The following is a 25113-nucleotide window of genomic DNA, read 5'->3' as shown; positions in this document are numbered from 1 at the left end:
CAAATATTGCACAATATCCTATCAGTGTAAACATTTATAACCACCAGATGCTGGACTCCAAGCCCCAGTTCAGATACAAATAACATCTGGTCCTCTTTTGTATGGAGCTTCAGCACAAAATACCCTTGAGAACAAAATAGACACAATGTTGAAAAGTAGAGCTGCAAACCAAGGGGCTATTAAAGAATTTATTGCACTTTGGGTGTGGTGTCATAAATCTTAGAGAAGTCAAGCAATGGCTGCCAAACGTGAATTTCAACAGCATGTTGTTTTTAAAGGTTATAACCCAAATGATGTACATTTGAGTATTCTTTACATAATTAATCCAGTGTGAGAGAAAGGGGAGAGCTGGAGAATTTCCAGTTTAGTTTAAAAATAACTTGGCTGTGGTGATGAAAGTTTTTAACATTAAAGACCAAGAATATGGGATAATGCCCTTTTTTTTGAAGTATACTAAAAGTATTTATTCTGAACTTTCAAAGTTGCTTTGAAATCGATATAACTAAGCATATATTTAATTGAGAATTAATGGCAAATTCTTTGGAAAACCATTAAACCGGTTGAAGTCGCTAACTTTTGTCAAGGGCCACAGTTTCAAACAGGGTCTTGCTCTGGAGCCACTATAATGAACAAGTTATAAAGCAACTCCATATGTTAGCATATATAGTTGAAACAGCTTTAAAAATCCACAAAATATCAGGTTATGCACATACAATCCGTTTTATTTAGCCAATGTGCAGCACATTAGCCACATGTTCCTGAACTGGTTTGTCGACATTTCGTTTAACATATTGGTTGTCTGCAGCTTGGTAGTAAACTGGACATTGTAATCTCAACGGTGGATCATTCCATCCAGAGAAGCAGCAGGAGATGCTGGGAGCTGGGGCTAAGAACTCAAAATATCATGTATCAGCAATCATTTTTGGCAATGGTGCGTAAACGTTCCTCAATCTAGCAAATTCAAGGTAAGCTTCTGTTTTAATTAAAAGATTTTTTCTAATTGAAGTTAAAATATGGAGTATTTTTTTCAATAAGCATTCAAGGGTAGGGCATTCCCTGAATTATTTCTTTATCAGATTGTTAGCATTGTTGCCTGAACAACATAATGCTAAAAGGCTAGGATATGACTAAGGAAGCAAGGTAGTCAATAAAAATATGAGGCTAGAAATTATGGTTGCTAATGCCAGTGGGTGAATGCTTTAATATAGTCATTGCCTTTTTGATTGTAAAGGAGTTAAGTCCTCCACTCAACAGGGAGAGAGAAATGTCATATAAATGCATTACCTGTTCTTTGGTTAATATGGCCAGTCATAAATTTTAGGCTGTCATAAAAACAAGTAAACTGTGCCTTTTAGCAATTTGTTGATCATTGTTCCAAAATTCTTTATTTTTGCCTCCCTTTAATCTCTTTTTCTGGTTTTCACAGCCCACTCCTGAATTACTGAGCTCTTACTTTATATTTCTTCCTGGTCCAGACCGATTGCTCACTTGTACTTCCCGTGGTTTTCCCTGTACCTTTCTTTGTGACAGAATCATGTGATGTAAAGTATTTTCTCCACTCAAGTTTGAAAGTATAGGACAGTGAGCTCTCCCAGTGAGTCAGAGATCAAAATACTATTTCTAAGTCATATAGACCAAATTTGCTCCTCAGCTGAGGTAGCAGTGCGTCAAGGTGACTGAGGGGAAAAAAACACAACCAGGGTTCAACATTTCTAACAACTAACCAACGACTCTTGCTGGAACCACATGCTTATGATCAGTTGGTGAGGATCGAGCTTGGTTGTGATGCCAATCACAGTTCGGTGTTGTCACTGTGAAGCCTCATATCTGGGTAAGACATTGGATGGTCAACACAGTCCTTGGGATCAATCCTGAGTAAGTGGGCTAGATTTTCTCTTATCATCCATCTTGAATGGGGAAGAAAGCAACAAAGAATGAGACAAACTTACTAGCGACACCTGACCCTGCCTCTCAGCCCTGACATTGATGTCCCTTCCCCTTTCTCCATTGCTCCTTCTCCTCCAGTGGAATTCAAGTGGATGCAGGGGTTTTGAGCCTTGGGTCTGGATCTACTGTGAATTTTCCTGGTATTATCCCTTTCTAATTAGCTCTTAAGCCTCATCACACCATCTACCTACAAGGTTCTCACCACATTTAGCTTATTTACTTGATCTAATTCACTACTCATCCTTGCTATGGCTGAGTAAATCTGCATTTTACTTTCTCCAGGCCTGCATTATCCACTTATAGTGAGGAACCCAAAATTGCACACATTATTCCATATGCAGCCTATATATTATCTTGCACAAAGTCAGCATGATTTTTTATTCTTGATATAAACCAGAAAATGCCAATTATCCTCTTAACAGCTTTTTAAAAATCTGACCATCTGCTTGTCTTAATATTTACATTTCTTTTGATTTCACTACTAAAGCAATTCTAACCGCACTAAAATGTATCTAATCCACCACCTAGGGATCTTTACTAAGGAAAAAAATTTGTCAAAGCTTCAGCAACATTTATGGGCATCACACTATGCATACTATTTGTAAGTTAAAGATCCTGCTTTACCCGGAGAGAACCCACCATCATATGTGTCAGCTCCATCCACTCTCCCATTATGTCCAGAGATCTGAAAAGAGAGCTTACTGCTAGACAATAATAGAAGCATAGAGACATAGAAAAATAGGAGCAGGAGAAGGTCAATCATCCCTTTCAGCCTGCTCTGCCATTCAATATGATCATGGCGGATCCTCTATCTCAACGCTGTACTCCTGCTCTATCCCCATACCTCCACTCTCTCCCCATACCTCCACTCTCTCCCCGTACCCCTTGATGCCTTTAGCATCCAGAAATCTATTTCCTTCTTAAATATATTCAATGACTTGGCCTCAACAGCCTCCTGTGGTAGAGAATTCCATAGCTTCACCACCCTCTGAGTGAAGAAGTTTCTCCTCATCTCAGCCCTAAATGGTCTACCCTGTATTCTGAGACTGTGGCCCCTTGTTCTAGACCCCCCAGCCAAAGGAAATATCCCTGCGCCCAGTCTGTCCATTCCTGTCAGAATTTTATGTATTTCAATGAGGCCTCCTCGCATTCTTCTAAACTCCAGTGAATACAGGCCTAGTCAGCCCAATCTCTCCTCATACGACAACCCTGCCATCCCAAGAATCAGTCTGGGGAACCTTCGATGCACTCCCTCTATGGCAAGTATATCCTTTCTTAGGTAAGGAGAGCCAAACTGTAGACAATACTCCAGGTGTGGTCTCAGCGAGGCATTGTACAGCTGCAGTAAGACGTCCTTGCTCTTGTACTCAAGTCTTCTCACAATGAAGGCCAACATACCATTTGCCTTCTTAACTACTTGCTGCACCTGCACGCTTGCTTTCAGTGATTGGTGTACAAGGACAGGTCCCTTTGTATATCAATATTTCCCAATCTATCACCATTTAAATAATACTCTACTAATCTGTTGTTTCTATCGATGTGGATAACTTCACACTTATCCACATTATACTGCATCTACCATGTATTTTCCCACTCACTCAACCTGTCATAATCGCCTTGAAGCCTCTTAACACCCTCCCCATCACTTATATTCCCACCAAGTTTTGTGTCATCAGCAAACTTGGAAATGTTACATTTGGTTCCCTCATCCAAATCATTGATATATATATTGTGAATAGCTGGGGCCCAAGCACTGATCCTTGAGGCACCCCATTCCAAATAAGACCCATTCATTCCTACTCTCTGTTTCCTACCTGCTAACAAATTCTCAATCTATGCCAATATATTACACCCAGTCCCATGTGCTTTAATTTTACACACTAACCTCTTATGTGGGACTTTATCAAAAGCTTTCTGAAAATCCAAATACACCATATCCACCAATTCTACTTTACCTATTCTGTTAGTTACAAACTCAAAAAATTCCAGTAGGTTTGTCAAACATGATTTCCCTTTCATAAATCTATGCTGACTTTGTCTAATCCTGTTAATATTTTTTAAGTGTCCTGTTATCATATCCTTTACAATAGACTCTTGCATTTTCCCTATTATTGATATTAGGCTAATCGGTCTGTAACTCGCTGTTTTTTCCCTCCATCCTTTTTAAAATAGTGGCATTACATTTGCCACCCTCCAATCTGCTGGGGCTGTTCCAAAATCTACAGAATTTTGGAAGATGAGAACCAACACATCCACTATTTCCATGGCCACCTCCTTTACTTCCCTGGGATGTAGATTATCGGGCCCTGGTTATTTATTAGCTTACAGTCACATTAATTTCCCCAGCATTATTGTTTTAGTAATACTAATTTCCTTCAATTGCTCCTTCTCACTAGAGCCTTGGTTCCCAAGTATTTTTGGGAACTTATTTGTGTCTTCCTCCATGAAGACAGAACTAAAGTAGTTGCTTAATTGCTCTGCCATTTCCTTGCTCTCTATTATAAATTCTCCTGTTTCAGATTAAGGGACCTACATTTGTCTTCACTAATCTTTTTCTTTTTACATACTTATAGAAGCTTTTACAGTCCCCTTCCATGTCCCTTGCAAGTTAACTCTCCTACTCTTTTCCCCCTCTTAATCAACCTCTTGGTCCTCCTTTGCTGAATTCTAAACTGCCCCCAATCTTCACGCTTGCTACTTTTTCTAGCAACTTCATATGACTCCTCTTTGGATCTAATCGTATCCTTAATTTATTTTGTTAGCTATGATTGGGTCGCTTTCCCTGTTGTGTTTTTGCTCCAGAAAGGAATGTATAATTGTTGCAATGCATAAAATATTAGCCATTGTCTATCCACTGTCATGCTTTTTAATGAAGTTCCCCAATCTATCATAACCAGCTCAAGCCTCATACCTTCAGAGTTTCCTTTGTTAAGATTTAGGACCCCAATTTCAGATCGGACTACTTCACTTTCCATCCTAATGAGGAATTCCCATCATGCTATGGTCACTGTTCCCTAAAAGACCCTGCACAGCAAGATTATTAATTAAACCTTTCTCCTTGCACAATACCAAATCTAGAATAGCCTGTTCCCTAGTCAGTTCATTGACATACTGGCCTAAAAAACCATTTTGTACACACTCCAGGAATTCATCCGCTACAGTATTATTGCTAATTTAGCTTGTCAAGTCTATATGCAGATTAAAGCCACCAATGATTATTGTAGCACTGTTATGACACAGCAGTTGATAAAGGTTGAGTTATTTAAAATCCCAGAGGGAAATTTTAAACAACTTTCTTAACCTATACTTTCAGTTGGTATGTTTTGAGTTGCAGCTCTAAATTCAGGAATAAGACCACCAGTTCTCGAGAGGTTTTTATATCAAACTAAATGAAACATTTATTAATTTACAACAAATTAAACACACACACACATGGCTACAAATTACTACTATCATAACTTTTAACAAATTCCTAACTTAATCTCCATTAAGGCAACAATAACCAATAGACTTAAACAGATATTAGGCAAAGCATTTTTCACCTTACGAATTCAAAATTACGCTCCTTTCAATTTGGTTCCTTTGCACACACAGTGGTAGGCTTACAGGCTTAGATCTTACATGCCTCTGACCTGCACACACAAACTCCTTTCTGTTATACCCAGCCTTCCCCTTTGAATGTAAATTCTCATTGTATCACCAGGCCTTTTGAACCCTTTTCATACTACCAATTTTATTAGTAATATAAACATTGCTTGGTGTCTCCTAGCTAGGTGCAAGATTTCACTCCCACTCTTGAATGCTCTATTCAACAAAATGCAAACGTACCCTCTACCTTACTGTTTACATCTCAGAACTACTATACGTCAAAGCACCCAGACTAGTTGCCTTTAATCCATTAACACACACACACAGACTTAACCTCTATTTTTTCTTTTTAATTCCAATTACATTATATACATTAAGAGCTCTTCATGACAGCAGCCTTGTTATGTGGATCTCTAATTTCCTGTTTAATGCTAATCACTACTGTTTGGAGGCCTATAGACAACTCCCATTAATATTTTACACCCTTTGTTGCTTCTTAGCTCCACCCAGACTGAATCTAAATCTCGATTTTTTTGAGCAATATCCTCTCTCACTATCACACTGATTTCATCCTTAACTAACAACGCCACACCCCCTCCTTTTCCTTTTTGCCTGCCCATCCTAAATATCGAGTTCCCTTGGATATTCAGTTCCCAGCCTTGGTCACTCTGCAGCCATGCCTCTGTAATTGCAATCATATTGTACCTGTTTACATCTACTTGCATTGTTAATTTGCCTACCTTATTGTGAATGTTCGATGCATTCATATACAGTGCCTTAGACTTGTCTTTTTAACATATTTGCTCATTTTTTTTGTACTATGGCCCGATTGCTGCTAGCATCTCTTTCCACTTTTGCTTTCTACTTTTCTGTCTTTCATTCCTATCTTTGTTTCCCTCTCTTGTGTCTCCCCACTCAGGTTATCATCCCCCTGCCAATCTAGTTTAAACCCTCCCCCATAGTACTAGTGAATACCCCTGCGAGGATATTGGTCCTGGCCCTGCAGGGGTGCAACCCATCCAGCTTGTACAGGTCCCATCTTCCCCAGAATTGGCCCCAATGCCTCAGGAATCTAAATCCCTCCCTCCTACACAATCTCTCCAGCCACATATTTATCTGGTTTATGCTCCTATTGATTTTGCTGGCATGTGGGACTGGGAATAATCCTGAGATTACTATCTTTGAGGTCCTGCTTTTTAATCTATTTCCTAGCCCCCTATATTCTGCTTTCAGGACCTCATCCCTCTTTTTAACCTATGTCGTTGGTACCGATATGGACCATGACCTCTAGCTGTTCACCCTTCCCCTTCAGAACGTCCTGCCGCTGTTCAGTGACACCCTTGACCCTGGCATGAGGGTGGCAATATACCATCCTGGTGTCACATCTGCAGCTGCAGAAACGTCTATCTGTTCCCCTTATGATAGGAGCCCCTATCACTATTGCTGTCCCACTCTTTTTTCCTCCCCTCCGTGCAGCTGAGCCACTTGTGGTGTCATGGACTTGGCTGTTGCTGCATTCCCCTGAGAAACCATCTCCCCCAGCAGTATCCAAAATGAAAAATCTGTTCGAGTTGGAGATGGACCCAGGGGCTCCTGCACTACCTGCTTAGTGTGTTTACTCTGTCTAGCGGTCACCCATTCCCTTTCTGCCTGTGCAGTCTACCTGCGGTGTGACCACCTCACTGTACCTGCTATCCATGAAGACCTCATCCTTGCGGATGCTCCACAGTGACTCCAGGTGCAGCTTCAGCTCTGAAACACAGATTATGAGTAGCTGCAGCTGGAACACTTCCTGCACACATGGTCACTCTGGATCCTGGAAGTGTCCCTGACATCCCACATCGCACAGGAGGAACATTCCACTTGGCCGAGCTGTCCTGCCATGACTTACCCTTAAATTACTCCTTTTACTTTTACTTCCCCTCATTTAGAGAATATTAACGGCAGAGGAAATACTTACCAGGTCCTACTTACCAAGGCTGCAGCTCTTCTTACTAATGAAAGGCAGAAAATGAAAGGATCACCTCCATCCCTCTTCACTGAACTCCCTCTCTCACCAAACTCCAACTAAAGCACTCTAATGCAGCCCAAAACAGCACTCCAGTGCAGACCATGAGTAATAGAGTGCTGCATTATAGCTGAATTATCCTGATTCTCCAACAATGGTCACTCTGGACAAGTCAGAATGCTGTAAATTGAAACTCAAGGGGTAGTTCCAGACTCTACACTGAGTGTTTGAGAAATAGTCACCAGGTAGTGATTTTCCCTGAGTTGGCCAATTGGTGGCCAGAGGGCATGCTTGCCATCCAATTAAGAATGGCAGATGGGCTTGCAAAGCTGGATGGCCAATTTGAAGTCTCTGATCCATGGAAGAAGCTGCATCTTGCACTTGCAGGTAAGGGAGAGAGATGAAGGCATCGTCTCAACAACTTAAAAAAATTCAATATTAAGAAATGGCCAGAGATGGCCATTAATGCAGCTATGGTCAGGTAGGCATGGAGGGCCTCAAAGCCTGCCTGGAAATTTGGCACCCCTGGTTTACCACTGGAAACTGCCTCCAGGCTGGCCTGTTCCCAATGCCATTGTGTGTGGGGGGCGGGGGCACAAAGGGGAAATTTCCAGTTGGCCTCTGATAGTTGTCCTTAAGTGGCCTAAACTTACCTCAATTGGCTGCTCACTGGTTGAGGGCGAGTAGCCCTTCCAACCCTGATCCCACCTCTGGGAAAATGGCCTGGGGGTGGGATCGTACTGGAAAACCATCATGCTGGCTGATGGTTCAAATTTTCATGCCTGCCTTCCCACCTCCATTCTCACTCCCATCTGACCAAGGTCTTCAGAAACTCTCTCAGTGCACTTGTGTTGGAAGCTATGCTTAGGACCTCAACCAGGGTGACATCCACTGCTGAAATCGTTGAAGTGACTATCCTAAGGTGGCTCCACCATTTAGTCAGCACTGTACTACTGCAAGTTGTGTATTCCTTTGCAGATGCCTCCAAACTTTACAAGCTGATTGGCAAATCCTCAATGACTACATGAAATGCTGTTGCCGAGATTTCAAATTGCATTTGCAGGCCCTGTGAAGCCAGAAGACACCATCATGGTGCGTGTGGTATTTTATTACAGGTTTGTCTAAGGCCCACTTGTCTCCATCCAACCAAAAAATGCTGGCAGCAGCCAGGACCTTGACCACAGCTGGCCCAGATCTGCTTCTTCCTTAATTTTTAAGGAAGAAATGTTTGCATTTATATATCATCTTTTGCAACCTTAAGATGTCCCAAAGTGCTTTACAGCCAGTTCAGTCACTATTGTAATGTAGGAAATGCAGCAGCCAATTTGCACACAACAAACTCCCACAAACAGCAATGTGATAATGACCAGATAATCCACTTTTGTGATATTGATAGAGGGATAAATATTGACCAGGACACCGGGGATAATTCCTTTGCTTCTTTGAAATAGAGCCATTGGATCTTTTACGTGAACTGGAGAGAGCAGATAAGGCCTTTTCCAACAGTATACTACTTTTTCACTATTGCACTGAAGTGTTAGCCCGTATTTTTGTGTTCAAGTCCTGGGATGGGATTAGAACTCACAACCACCTGACTAAGAGGCAAGAGTGCTACCAATTGCGTGACAGTTGACACTTAAAGGCTTTTTGTGGGTCAGGAGCAGTAGGAACGCCTCCTCTACCCATGGTGCTCCCCTCCCATTCTTGCCCCCTCATCCCCCGATCATGGACGTTCTGATACTCCCACCCATATTTTTATGCTTATTTTTTCCAAGAGCCATTTCCATCGGTCTCCAGAGACAGCCTGACTCTCATAACTTTGACTCTTGTGTGCCAACATCATTCTTGCTGTCTTTGGGCTGGAATCAATGTTGGGCTGTGTTAATTAATCTCCTGTGTCTCACACTCTGTGCTGAGCTGTGAGGTGGGGCAGCTTTGACCCCCACTCCCCTGACTACATGCTGCTGCTTTACAAATGCAGGCTGTTCTTCTATATTGTTGATTGCTATCTTACAGGGAATAGTACAGCCCAAAAGTGGACCATTGTAACTGGCTGGGTTAATACTAATGTAGCTAAGAGAGAATAATATTTAACTTTTTTCAAAACTGGCTGTGATTGTGTTGATTATTGAAAATGCTGTGATTGGCAATTGTTTAACCTCTCCTAAGATATTACCTCCTCTCTTACTTCATCAAGATGACTGTATGAATTACTCACACACGAGAAAGCAAGAGCAAGATTTGCATTTTAAATGGGCTCAAATTTTGAATTTCCTCAGCATATCCCTCTTTATTGCAATACATTTTAAATGGTGAGTTGACAGATACTTACTGATAACTAACATACACAGATAACTAACTATGCCATATAAACTTAATTTATAGCGCTCTACTGTATGACACAAGGGTTTTTAGATATCACTGCACATAAAACATTTGCACATAATAGGGGAAAAACAGCCTTTTACATCCAAAACGGACTGGCAAATATTCCATTAGCTGAACAGGAAAAAGTAACAGATTTATTTCCTCTGTTGCTGTTCATATTTTTTAATGTTCATTATTCTTTAATGAAGTACTTTTTAAAAATGCCTGTGTCAGTTTTACAAGAGGTTGTTAACTTTATTTAACACTCATAGCCTTAATACTGCAGTAGTTAACACTTTGCAAAAAATAGATATATATTATGAACATTTATTATAGAATGCATTGTGGTTTACAAAATATCCTCTTAAATGTAAAGGCATGCTAAAGATGCCTGTGTGTTGTGCATACACAAAAGTCATCATTGGTAAACGGGAGCCTTTTGAAACTAGTTTCCATGACGCGCCAAACGAAAAGCCAATTTTTATTACTTGGTAATATAATGCTTATATGACATATGTGGTTTCATAAATAATATAATATCTTGCTGGATAAGAGAAAAAAAATCGTATTTTACCAAACCAATTGCATAAACATCCTCTTGTTTGCATTACAATCACCAATCATTTTTACCTCAAATATGTCAAAACTGATGCTGTTTGTGGAGTTAACCTTTTGCTTTTTGTATTTTTGCTAACCAAGTAGCTGAATCAACCTCTATCTTCTTTTCTAAATTGCATTGTTGTACATTTTGAAAATAATTAAGTGAGGGATATATTATGCCACATCTGTGCTGCTGTTTTTAAATCAGATTGCAATATACAGAAATGATTAGCTCTCATTGTCACCTAATTTTTAATATTGGAATAGTTAAATCATCATGGTTATAGCATTTTTGAAACCACTTTCAATTCAGGTTCAGCACATTCAGCATTACATCCTCATGTGATTTCCCCTACTCAGCCTATTTTATTTCATATTTGAATTGGTGTTTCTTTGATTTCTCCTAGTTACATGAAATTGAAAATGTCACTTTATTTGTTGATGAGATTAAATCTTGCTAATATGAAAAACTGATGGCTTACCCCACTTATATGTGGTTGATATTTTGATAACTAGTTGTATGTTGTCATAACAATCTTTGACAAATCTCTGAAAATCAACTAATTCCATAATTCTATGCCATTTGATGCTTACTTCAAGTCAAAAAGCTTAATGTTTGCTGCAAACACAATGTTTCAATTAGTTTGCTGAGTAGTTTCCATGACTTGTTGACACTATGTACACACAAGCAGCTCATATAATGCTGATACAATATCATTTATGAGGGTTTAAGAGTTTTTGATCCTAGTTGTGGTGTGAAATTATATTGGAATTAAGAACCTGGTGTACTTTGTTTCATGATTGCCAAGACGTACCTGATTATAACAAGTATAGTAGGTTTCTAATTAAAATATATTACTTTTAATAAGTAATTCTTTTGCCCAAGGAAAGCTGTTGAGAATATTTTGTGATGTTGTACTATAATTGTGCACTAAAACTAGCCCAATATATATTCTTAAATGCAAGTTGTATAATAACAAATATTTTATTTATGAATCACCAAATGATTATTTTATTATACACTTTGATCAATTGTGTGGCAACATTATTCTAAGTACACCACATCACAATATAAGGGAAGAATCTCGTTGCTGTGCATTATGATGTCACAAATGTGATCATGAATATTTCCCTTACCAGTACCTTTTTGAATATCTTTGCAATATGATTAGAAGTACTGACCCAAGGTAATATTCGTCAACATATTTACCCTGTCACTCATAGTGAACAGAACAGCTCTTCTCCCACAGTCACTGCAAATGCAGCTCAACTTTTAACGGTTATTTAGGAGCAATTTTATTTTATTGAGTCTTTTAGTACATAATAAAATTGTGTTCACATTAGAGAGTGAGCATAAGGCAATAATTCGATTTTGGAGTTTCCATAATATCCAAAAACCCTTTCAAACTTTTGTTCCTGTGTCTTAGGATGTCATTTGAACATGCTTAATTAAATTACAGCCTTCCCTCTGCAGGAATGGAAGGATTGCGAATGGATTAGCAGAGAATGCTGATAGGATGAAATGAAGTAAGGTGGGAGGAGGCTAGTGTGCAGCATAATTACCCAGTTGAGCCAAATAGCCTATTCTGTGCTTGAAATTCTATGTAAGTCTATGCAATGCGTAAGAGCAAAATACTGTTTTAAATGAAAATTTAATCACAGAGTTTAAAAATTGGATCTTGGTACATTCTTAAATTAGAGCAGAAATTTTTTAAAGTTAATTGTCTGATCCTCCTTGTCCAGAGAGAATCCATGCAAAAAACTGAAATTTTAAACTTATTGTGGCTTCTTTAGGCTGACCCTGCCCACCGCCAGGTTTTTCCGGTGGATCCAACTCAGATTATCACAGCCGTGACAGGCAGTTAATATCGTGACAGGATTTGGATGACCTAATTTGGCTCTTCTCTTTAAATATTAATGAGGCCTCCCTGTAGCAAGCAGCCCCTACTAAAAACCTGGATGTTAAAATGGTCGTGGATGCTGTAGAAAGCACCTGTTCATCATTTTACCCATTTGCCCATCAGGAATCCCCCTTCCTGGAATCTATTATGAAGGAAGTCTGAACAATGTCCTTAGAAAAGTGCGATTAGAACAAGTCAACATGGTTTTACTAAAGGGAAATCCTATTTAACAAATTTATTAGAGTGTTTTGAGGATGTAGCTAGCAGGGTAGATAAAGGGGAACCAGTAGATGTAGTATACATGGATTTAAAAATGGCATTAGAGAAGGTGTTATACAAAGGCTAATAAGCAAGATAAGGGCTCATGGAGTTGAGGGCAATATTTTAGCATGGATAGAGGATTGGTTAATGGATAGAAAGCAGGGAGTGGGCAGAAATGCAGCTTTATCATGTTGGCAGGTAGTGAAGAGTGGAGTACTGCAAGGATCAGTGCTGAGGCCTCAGCTGTTTACAATCTATATTAATGACTCAGATGAAGAGACAGAGAGTAATGTACCAAAGTTTGCTGATGACACAAATCTAGGTGGGAAGGTGAGCTGCAAGGAGGACATAGAGAGGCTGCAAAGAGATATAGACAGGTTATGTGACCGGGCAACTTGATGGCAGATGAAGTATAATATGGGGGAGTGTGAAGTTATTCACTTTGGTCATAAGAATAGAAAAGCAGAATATTTTTTTTAAAGATGAGAAATGCGTAAATGTTGATGTTCAAAGAGACTCGGGTGTGCTCTTACAAGGAATGCAGAAAGTTAGCATGTTGGTGCAGCAAGCAATTCGAAAGGCAAATGGCATGTTGGCCTTCAGTGTAAGGGGATTGGAGTACAAGAATACTGAAGTCTTACTACAATTGACAGGGTTTTGGTGAGACCGCATCTGGAATACTGTGTTTTGGTCTCCACATTTAAGAAAGGATATTCTTGGATTGGAGGCGGTACAGCGAAGGTTAAAAAAAATGGTCCTTGGGATGAGGGTGTTGTTCTATGATGAGAGGCTAAGTTAATTGGGCTTATATTTTCTGGATAAAGGCAGAATACTGCGGCTGTTGGAAATCTGAAACAAAAACAAAAAATGCTGGAAAAACTCAGCAGGTCTGACGGCATCTGTGGAGAGAAAGACAGAGACGTTTCAAAGAAAGACGTTTCAAGACCATATGACTCTTCTTCAGAGCTATTATGTTTTCTGGAGCTTAGAGGAATGAGAGGCGATCTCATTGAAACCTACAAAACTCTGAAGGGCTTTGATAGTGTGGATGCTGAGAGATTGTTTCTGTTGGTTAATGGATAATAGAACATAAGGGCACAGTCTCAGGATACGAGGCTGGTCATTTAGGGCTGAGCTGAGGAGAAATTATTTCACTCAAAGGGTTGTGAAACTTTGGAATTCTCTACCCCAGAGGGTTGTGGATGCTCCATCATTGAAGACATTTAAGGCTGGGATAGACAGATGTTTGGTCTCTCGGGGAATTAAGGGACATGGGGAGCAGGTGGGAAAATGAAGTGGTAGCCCAAAGTCAGCCATGATCATACTGAATGGTGGAGTAGGCTTGACAGGACATATGATCAACTCCTGCACCTATTTCTTGTGTTATTTTTGAATAGATAATTAGAAGTAAAATTACTAATCATTTGGAAATGCCTAATCAAGGCCAATCAAGGACAGGCAACATGCATTTATTAATGATAAGCTATGCTCAGCAAAATGTATTTGGACATATGAAGAGGTGACTGATTTGTTTGTTAAAGGGAATACGGTAGATATAATACATATATATTATTATGATGCAGCTGATGCTAAAGTCTGAGTTGTTCAAATCCTAGAGGAAAACTTGAAACAACTGTCATAACCAATTTTGTAAATTTGTATGTTTTGAGATGAAGGTTTTGAATTCAGTAGTAACAAGACCACCGAGTTTCAAGAGGTTTTTTATCAAACTAAATTAAACATTATTAATACAAGAAATATTTTAAACACATACACATGTCTACAAAATACTATAATAACTACAAAACCCCCCTAATTAATCTGACTCTCAGTTACACCCCTGTTAAGGCAACAGTAAATCTCATAGATTTAAACAGACGCCTGGCAGAGCACACCCTGGACAGTCACATTCAAAATAAGTTTCTTTCAGCTTTGGGTCCTTGCAGACAGCAGATTGAGGCTTATAAGCTGGAGGCTTCTCATACTTGCTGGATCTTAAAATGCCTCTGCCTTTCAAGCAATCTCTTTCCTCCTTTGTACATATCTTTCTCACTGAATGTAAAATTTCCATTGTATCACTAAGGCTTTTAACTTTACCTCTTCTAACAATAACATCCTTTCATCCCACCAATTTTATTAGTAAGAAAAAAATAAACACATTACTTGGCATCTTCTAGCTAGGTGTACGATTTCACCCGCAGTCTTGAATGGTTCTTTTTAACAAGTGCAAATTTACACTTTGCCTTCTATTATCCTTATGTTTACCTACATAACATCTCAAAACTACTATAGCACCCAGACTTTAATCCAATTAAGACACACAGAGACACACACATGGACACAGGTCCCACTAGAACTCTATTTAAAAAAAATAATTTCCAATAACATTATTGACATTAATATCTCTTCATGACAATATATATACATTCCCAAATGGTATCCTATCAAATATTACAAAAGGCTTTTTAGAAAAAATTCAATTATATGCGGAAGGAAGAAATATACCAATATGGATCGAAAGTTCGGTTCCTGTCCAGCTAACAAAGAAGAAGAGTAAATGGGTACCACTTTCATTGGAGGAGCATTGCAAGTGGTATATTCCAGAGGTCAATGCTACGTCCACATTTGTTTTTGCTGCATATAGATGATTTGAACACTGGTAAGGGAAATGCACTCTCAAAATTTACTACTGACACTAAGGGGCAAGACAAGCAGCAAGGAGGACTGTAAAGAATTCAGGAAGACATAGAGGTTAGCGGGGTGGACCCATACATGCGATATGCATTTTAATGTGGATGTGTGTGATATAATTGACCAAATCTTGCTGGAGTGGGGCGTCTCACAGCATTTACCATTAGTTAGATTTTGTCCTGCACTTTCAGCTCAAAAATTGCTTTTGCCATGTTGGCTGGGAGTGTAGCTGGTATGTCATGATGAGGGCAGTGGGGATCTGGAATGTAGGGAGCAGTGTGTGTATTACCTTAAACAATGTGATTTAAGGACTGAGAAAGAACCAGGAGAATAATGGAAAAGGTAGAAGGGTCCAATAGAGTCAAATCAGGCACAGAAGGAGAAATACAGAAAGATTAGATTAAGCGAGAAATTAAAAAAAAGATGGACAGAAAATGTTTTAAAAATCTATTATAGTTTCTGTCAATAATTAGAAAGCTCCAAGAGAAAGAGAGCATTTATCTTTGCGTCTTGCCTGTTACCGGGATCCCTCTAGTCTGAAAGGGTCGGTGGTTAAAGGCCAGCTTCTTCAAGCACATATGGGTGTAGGCTCCTATTTGAAGCAACACCAGGAAAGTTAAGGGATTTTAGCTCTAAGTGGCCCCTCTGGCCTCATTTTCACAGGAATAAAGGGAAATCCCGGGACAACATAAAGCAGGGCAGAGATCCAACATGAGGGATCTATGTCTCGATTTCCAGTTATTAGCGCCCATGAAAGAAGAAAAGAAAGGAATGACTGGAATTTATATAACACCTTTCATAACCTTAGGATATCCCAAAGTACTTTACAGCCAATGAAGTAATTTTGAAGAGTTTGAATGCAGAAAAGCATTCCCATGGCATACTGACAGAAAAAATGACCTATTCATATTTTGAAAATGCTATGGACATTTTATACTCCAAGAGTTAACACAAGTCTCTCTCTCTTTAATAATTTCTAACACTGCAACATAGCTCAGTATTATTCTTGGAAATAAATAATGGAAGCTGCATGCATATCTCACAAGTTACAAAGGAAACTCAGTACAGTTTAAAAGAGCAGCAAAAACGATTGAATTACAGTCCCACGCAACATTGTTTTTTTGCATTTCACTTTTTTCATTATTTTGTAGTTTTTGAGTTTAATATTAACCCAGAAAACAGCACAATTTGCCATTCAGGGATATCATGCGACTTATTATGTGCATTTTACAAAAAGATCAAGTTTTTCCCTTTAACACACATCAAATGCAGCAGATTTCTAACCTAATCACAGTGACCCTAGGAGCTAGCTCTAAAGTAGTGAATTACCGGTAATTGTAAGAGGCCAACCACAGATTGTAGTAGGCTACACTGATAAAATCTATTATAGAGAGCTTTGATTTTGTTAATCCTGGGAGCCTTGTGTACATGTGAAACTTTGTCCTGATAGATATCTTAGACACTCAGTAATGTCTCTCTTTTTATCAGAATATAAATGTCGGAAATTGCACTTAAATATAGCAAAAAAAATTAAAACACTGTGACATTTAAGCTATCATGCAGCTTAGCTGTAACTTTATTTTTTCTGAGCTGTTTTGAGCATATTGTCTTGGTTTAACTCATTATTGTTTTCTGCTTTAAACTTAGTAGACCAGCCTTTTCTTAGCCTATGTTGTGTTCAGTGTCTATACAACAGTGCAGAACTTTCAGACATTACTGGATTACTGTGTCAGAACTGTCTTTTATACCTTCTTTAGGGATGAATGCAAGTTTGAATAAGTGTATCTGAACCAGCGGTTCAATGGAATTGAGCAGAACCACACTTGCATTGGATTATTTATTCTTTCAAAGATGAAATGGAAACTTGGATCTTATTTATGTGTTTATTTGGCTGTTGAGTTTTAGAAGTGAGGAAGGATGTTTAGTTTATTATTCCTGTGATTTTGAATTGATTTTGCCTAAATTTGGCTCTTTTTAATGGGGAGAATTTGCATACCCATGGACAATCCCTCTTAGGGCCAAAAGAGATTTTCTAGCTACTATCGAACTTTAACGTCAAAGCCTTGTAAAAAAAGTGTGATAACAAATTCTCTTAAAAAAGGCCTTGCTGTCTAGATTCCTTTTGGGGAGAACCAACCTTCAATAAACAAATAGGGCACAAGTTCAGCACACAAGATAATAATTGAGTAGGAATGCAGAGTGAGTTTTCCATTTTTAGGAATCAAGGCGGTGAAAAGAACAATGATTTGGTTATTAATTGACATTGATGGAAAAACATAAATGTTGCTGTATGATCTGGTTAAGTCTCATCCATATGGAATCCTTTTCAGTGTATAGTTTGAAAAAAATTGGCCCAATTCGACATTTTTCTCCTGAGATCCCCTTCCCAGTCAAAATGGTTAAAAGGTAATGGTGTCGGCAAACTTCACTCTTCAACCAACTTCAAAAAGGAATGCCGGAGTGACTTCTCTGAAGTCACTCCCTTTGAAGAGGCAAATGGCTTCTGTTTTAAGCTTTAATTTATTACAAGAAACACAATGTGTGAGCAATCATAAGCATGAACCCTGACTCTGCCACTGAGTAACAGAGCAATTTGGCGTTCCTGTGAGCTGTGTTATTGTGCTGAATGATACCCTTTAGAAAGCTGAGCAACCTGCAAAGGAAATACTGGTAGATTTTATGAGGAAATGGAAAAGGTACATCAAACTTGTCATGTTTTTAGCTGACATTAGGGTATATTTTCCCATCCCTGCAACATACAATGGACACAATTTGGCACATGCCTCTTCACATATAGGACAACCATAATCACTAGCTGACACAATAATCACTAGCTGCAGGAAAGGCCGCAGGATGAGCTGCAGGTTGGCTGTGCAATTGTCATCAATGACTCCTGAACTTTAGTAAATGCAGCAGTATCAATGACATTGTGAAGCCATGTCATGCTTCTCTTATTAGTCAGTGGGTAAAGAGATGAAAGTGCAAAATGTACCTACCTGTGCATTGCAACAATAACTTGCATTTACATTGTGCCTTAACATAGTAAAATATCCCGAGGCGTATTAGTCAGTTTATAAGAGTGAGTGAACGCCATGGGATGGATTTTCATGGAGTCAGACAGACTCCATGGAGGGGTGAAAATTGTGGCGGGGACCTGATTCTGGCTCGTCCGACCCCATTTTCCAGGTTTCTGATTTTTAGGAGGGCCCATTAAGGGTGCGGGCTCGTTCAGGTCGTGAGCCTGCACCCTGCACTCCCGACCTGGCTGATTCCATTGCGTAGATAGGCATGTCCTATTCCTGTACAATTTTCATGGAGTTGAGCCAGCTTTTCAAAGGGTTCTGGTTTCACAGCACCTCAAAGGTGTCATGAACCATAGCCTGCATGAGGGAACCTTTTGAAAGGTAAGTTCAAAAGGTCCTCCACATGACTCCCCATGCCAAGGTATACTCCCCAACAGCCCCCTGTGGCCCCTCATGCTCCCATGCCAAGATATGCCCCCCACCCACCTCCTATGGCATCTCAGAACCCCCATATCAAGTTATGGCATTTCGACGTTCATTCACCCACTATACACTGTGTGGAGCCAATGAACCTTGTATTGACAATAGGATTTGTTGAAAAAAGCTTCTTTAAAAAAAAAACATTGATAACTTTCCACTTTCTTAATAAAAACTCCTTTTTACTACAGGCCAATAAAAGTGTCAATCATCCAGAGCCTTTTAAAGTATCAACAGCTGAAACTGCAAGCACTTGAAGCTGCTTCATCTTGTGTAAATAAACATTGTGCAATTCACAGAGGAGGCCAGAGAGCCAGAGCTGTCAATCAAGCAATGTTTTTCCCGGGGTGCAGCTGTTTCAGTCCACTAAGAGATTTCTCAGCCTATGCCCCAATATGCATTCTTTTTTCAGGTCACTCCTGATGAATGACAGGATCATTTAGCCAAAATTAGTTGGTTGAAAACTGTATTATGATTCATTCAAGATATTATAACATTTAAATGATGCTAGAGCACCTTCTGAAATCCCACTTTAGATCAGACTAAAAGATCTCCTGAAAAATGGTGCTCGGATTGTGTAGATTTGACTATATGGATCCAAGCTGGATATTCTAGCTCTCCAGCATTTGTTCCATTCAAATCAATGAGTACAGCCTGTGAAATTCATATTATGGTTTAGTTGAATGTGCAGCCTAATCAACATGGTAGTTGGTGGGTTAATTCTGTTTCACTGCCTTAAAGGTACTTGCAGTTTTTTTATATAAAAGCTACCAATGATTTCAATGATAATGATATAATATGACTAATATATGTTCATTCTTCTGATAAATTATTAATACAATGATTTTGGTACTGACTAGGGACCAAGAGGCCTTGAGTTCAAGTCCCATGGCAAATTACAAAATTGAATTCAATAAATTTGGTAATTCTCAGTTGCCACAAGCGAAAAATGACAATGAATCCTGCTGGTTTGTTTTGAAACCCTTCAGGAAGTCTGTCATTTCTACTAAGTCTGGCCTATACATGACTACATGGTTTACAATTAATGCCCTCAATGCACAATTTTAAACTATCATAAGTAAAGGTAATGACAATTATTCAAGTCAGGCAAAACACTGATTATCTCAATGCAACCAAATCACATCTTTCACTCCTCAGTTATATTTTCAGCTCATTCTTTGAATACTTCTAGCAGCAATTCTTTTCTTTTGGCGCTAGTCTCAGCATCTATTATGTCACTCCTGTTATGATCTGTGTAGTGATCATTAACTTTAAAAAGAGAAATGTGAACTTCCAGTCAACAGTTAAACGATGACATGACAGGATTTCACATTTCAAGACTTTTACTGTCGTCAACAAATTAAAGCGGACGGAAAGAGAGGGGACTATACCTGTGTGCAATATAGACTGAGGCCCAGATTTTTGCCATGGCGAAGAGCCTCTCCATTGTGGTGAAAATGACGGAACTACCGAAAGTCATAAGTCCCACCCTGACCTCGGTAGTTTCCATTTTTGCAGGGGTGGGAATGTGCATGTGTGTTTTACAGAGGCTACTGGTCATTTAAATTATCAGCTGCCTCCACCCTAGTCCGATTTTGGTCTCCTAGGAGTGTGAAACCCAAAGTTTGTAGACTAGATCTGGCAAGAGCAGGTCTGAACTTGGTGTGTTTGTTTGGATAGCCAGGGTACCCCTTTCAAGAGGTAGGGTATCCCCATGGAATTAGTTTTAAACTTTTATTCACTGGCCCCAGAAGTGGTTCAAAATCAATTCCAACTGTCTTCTCTTAACCCAGGGGAGTAGGAGGGTGGTGCTGCTGCTCTCAGAGGGCAATTACTTTTGCCCCTACTGACTCATGCACCCAGGTGCCAGGAAGAACTTTGTGCTGGAGCTGGGTGCACAGCGCTCTATGCGAAGGAACATAGAAAATGGGCATGGCACCCTTGCACATAGAGCCCATAGAAGCCAGTCACCATGAGCAGCCAGAGGCCAGAGGGAGGATAGAAGGTCAGCAGGAAGATGCTGCTGCATGTGCTCCAGAAAGGAGAAGGAGGAGAGGCAGGACAAGCAGGTATTACCCTGTCAGAAGGGTATACAGACGGAGGATATCACACATCAATATGATGGAGACCAGTGCCGAAGGCAACTGAGGCTAAGACGCGAGATGGTGCCAGACATGTGTCACATGATCCAGCAGCAACTTGAGCCACAATCCATTGAATCCCATGCTTTGCCAGTGGCTGTAGAGGTAATTGTTGCTGTCAACTTCTATGCCTCAGGATCTTTCCAGGAATCATCAGGAGACCTGTCTGGTATATCCCAGTCAGCGACATACAGCTGCATTAACGTAATAACCAAAGTCAGTTTACTTGTGTGGGGGATCATCATTAATTTCCCCATAGATTTGGCCTCTCAGACGCAGAGAGTCACAGCCTTTGCCCAGTTAGCAGGCTTCCCTCAGGTGCAGGGCATTATTTTTTTTTTCATTTTCTTTTATTCATTCACCCATGTTGTCATAAAGGCCCTAACTCAGCATGCGGACACTGTTGTCAACCGTAAGTTTTTCCACTCAATCAGTGTACAGGTAGGTTCTGACCACAACAAGGTCTTACTTCATCTGCGTGCAAGGTTCCCTGACAGCTGCCACAACTCCTTCATATTAAGGAGTTCGCAACTCCCTCAGCTGTTTCAGCCATCAAGGCAGATCCCTGGTTGGCTTCTAGGGGCCAAATGTTACCGCTTAAGAACTTGGATAATGACCCTCCTTAGGAACCCACAAACAGAGGCCCAGCACAGCCACAACAGCAGCCATGTCATCACCAGGAGTACCATCGAGTAGGCCATTGATATTTTAAAGACGTGCTTCAGGTGCCTAATCACTCAGGTGGAGCTCTACAAAATGCCCCAGCAAGGACGTCAAGTAGTGGTGCCCTGCATGCTGTACCACATTGCGCAGTGGAGGGGCCTTCGAATTGATGACAACGAGACTTTGGCAGAGCTCCAACTTCTGAGGAAGGGGAAAATGAAGAATATGAGGAGAAAGAGGAAGCCCTGCCTATTCTAAAGATTGCAAGTGGATGAGGTTGAAGAGGCTGGCAATGGTAGAGCAGCCGGGAAGCGTGGCCGTGTAGCCAAAGCTGACTCTATGAAGGAGGGGATCATCACCAGACAGGTCCTTGTGCAAAATAGATTCTCATAAGGGCCTCCCATATCATAGTTGCCATCAACCAGTCCCTGGTGAGATACTTTCATCTAAAGAACCTTGTGCTTTGACCCCATAATTACACAAGGGACTGCCGATCCCCTGTAAGGGAGAGAATCAATATCAATAAGTTTGACTCAGTCACATTCATATGGCTGAAACCCTCACCATCTTAACCAGGGGCCTTATCATATTGCAAACAGACATGGTAATAAGTCATTCATAACTTGGCCCCTCAAATGAACACCAGTGCCTGTAAATGCTGCCAACATGTCCATAATTAAACCATGTCCACAATGCTGAGAGTGGCATGACATAAGGCTTAAAACCCTATGCTGATAGGATTGTATGTTGAAGCATCCATGCAGATAAGGCATCTCGAGCATGAAGAGCCGATAACTGTCCAACAACAGCTCTTTGAAAGAACTTGCGCACCGTCCATTCCGGCCAATGGTCCAGTTTCTGACTTGGGCGCCAAATGCAACATTCCAGGCTTCCATATACCTCTGCTTACAGCACAAGCGCATCCTGCGATACCTGGAATGCAAATGCAGCCTAAGAAGTGGGTACAGCATTTTACCAACATTACTAGGCCAGTACATGGCCTACTGAGCTGCGATGTCCCACACCTAGGCCAAAGTGCAACACTGCAGTGCAGATGAATGTGGGCACCCAGCACTCATGCTTGAGATGCACCTGCTCCCCACCAAGGAGTCTGATCATTGAGCCTCCCTTAAAGTCAAGCTTGGATAGACATTGGAAGATACAATGAGCATTTCAGTTCTTGAGCTTTCGAATTCTGGATTCTTACAGCAGAGCAGGAAGAAGCTCTTTGAAGTGTCACAGATCAGTTGACAACCTTGCTCCTGTTGATGGCACGTCGAGATGGACCCTAGCATGCTGCCCCATTACTACTCGTGCAGGCACCAGTTGGGAACCTCCTTCAGACTTCGGCCTCTGCATGGTCAGCTGTAGTCACTGGCACATGTGCAGCAGACAAGGGGCAGAACTTTCCCTGCCTGTTGGTGTCGGGCATGCTCGGCAGCGTGAGTAGACAATATGGCCAGAAGGCCAGAAAACAGTTTCATGAAATTGTGAAACCAGTTTGTGATCACCCCCTCAGCCTCTCGATGGTGGGCCGTGTTCCCCACCATCGGACTTCGGGAACCTCATTGTAATGCATCTGCAAATCCTTCCTCCTTCCTTAGTTGCTGTAGTCCCAGAAGACCATTGGCTGTTCTCCCATTAGGGAGAGACAACTGGTGGTGAGTTTAACCTGAGGGTCACCACACCTCAGGTAAGGGGCGCAGTTGAGAAGGTGGGGCCTTCATGGATGACCTCAGCAGGTACAGGAATTGAACCTGCGCTGTTGCCGTCGCTCTGCATCACAAACCAGCTGACCAGCCAACTGAGCTAATGGACCCCCTATATCTGCATTTCATTATAAGGCCAGCCCGCTGGAACCATTCCCCCCTTGCTCAATTGTCTGCCCTTGTCGGCATGATTGCACGCCGGTGCAGAACATGTCTTGAAAAGTGTGACGTGCAGAAGTCGAGACTTACTCGCCAGGGCCTTGCTCACATTGGGGACATCCTCTGGAGCCCGACACCAACGGCACACTGGAGGAACATCCATGGCATGCTGGGTGGATTCTCATGGATATGGCTCTGTTGCAAAGCAGCTCACGGAAGTTGGATAGTCACCGTTGATGCTTACAATGGGTGATGGTCGATGGGGTGGGAGAGGAAGGTCTAGGATGGGCTGGGAGAGGAAGAGGTGTCGGGGGGTGAGGTTGGGAGGGGGGGAATGAAGGTGTTGAGGGGAGGTTGGGAGTGGGGGTAGGGAGTGTGGGGAGGAGGGGGTAACGGGAGAGAAGATGGGGACTGGAGAGGTAGGTGTAAGGGGATGGGAGGTGTAAGGGAAGAAGTTTGGAGGGGGGAAGGAGTGCAGAGAAGGGAGGGAGTCCTGGGGAGGAAGGAGTAAGGGTGTCAGGAAAGGGGAAGGACTAAGCAGGGGTGGAGCCCGGAGGGAGGAGAAGACCAATGGGGAGATCCAAGTTGGGAGGAGTTCCAAGCGGGAAAGGGGTTCCAAGGGGAGAAGAGGTTCGGAGGAGGGATGTCCAGATGAACATTCAAGGGGACGCTCTGATGAGTCCATGACTGCCTCCTGGGGAGTGAACTAAGAGTGGGCATGGAACGAGAGAATGGTGAGAATGACCAAGGGCAGAGTGAGGCAATAGGGTGGGAGGGTGAGGGTTCAATGGTAGCTATAGAAGGGATGGTGAGGGTGTTTGTTGGGGACTCAGAGGCAGACATAGACCCTGGGGGTGCGAAGGAGGAGGTCAGAGAGGTGAATGTGGATGGGGGCGGGATTTTTGGGAAGGAAGTGAACGTGCACGTTCACCTGGACACTCCCAGAGGAAAAAGGTTGTGACTGGGAGGGGAGGTTGAAGTTAATGCCAGGGGGATCAACAGTGATGGGGGAAAGGAAATGGGTGACTGGGGGCAGGAAAAGACTGGGGGCAGCATGAAAAACCGAATCAAGACCATGCTGTCTAAATTGAAAGTGAAACGAGAGTCGTGGTGGGCATAATCAGGTGCTTAATGGGAGTGTGATCAGTGGGTGGGCGGTGATGCAGGTCAGCTTAGATGGACAGCTTAAAGCAAACCCCAGCAGGCAGCATTGAAAATGCTCTGGACATTGAGATGAGTGCGATGCAGGAAGGATCCACGTGCGTGGGAGAGTGCTTACACAAGGCTCCAAAAGACCCTGCCACACACACACTTCTCCCTCCAGAATCACTCGTTGGCCAGCTGCTCCCTCTGCAATGACAGAGGACGAGGCTGAGGGGCTCACAGGCAAAGGAGACTCGGAGAGGATAGCCCCTGAGATTCCTGAGTGGATGACTCAGGGGTGTCCAGCTGCCACTCCCCCTCCCTTCGGGTGCCCAGCGACCCCAGCCCGACTCCTTGAGGAGAAGGAGCACCTGGAGGGACATCGAGGTGACCCGTTTCCCTCTCGCATTGCCACTGCAGGAACTCACCCATGGC

General features: G+C 41.5%; 1 long non-coding RNA gene across 1 annotated transcript in view; it reads left to right on the top strand.

The window, feature by feature from the left end:
• The first annotated feature begins 825 nt into the window (after positions 1 to 825).
• LOC144686306 (uncharacterized) overlaps positions 826 to 25113 on the top strand; it is a 172183-nt gene continuing 147895 nt past the window's right edge. The window contains exon 1 of the long non-coding RNA XR_013577896.1: positions 826 to 965. This is a non-coding gene — a long non-coding RNA (uncharacterized LOC144686306). The remainder of the gene's footprint in view (positions 966 to 25113) is intronic.

Source organism: Cetorhinus maximus, chromosome 11 (assembly GCF_964194155.1).
Source record: "Cetorhinus maximus chromosome 11, sCetMax3.hap1.1, whole genome shotgun sequence".
Lineage (NCBI taxonomy): Eukaryota > Metazoa > Chordata > Chondrichthyes > Lamniformes > Cetorhinidae > Cetorhinus > Cetorhinus maximus.
This window is presented reverse-complemented; position numbering and strand designations above follow the sequence as displayed.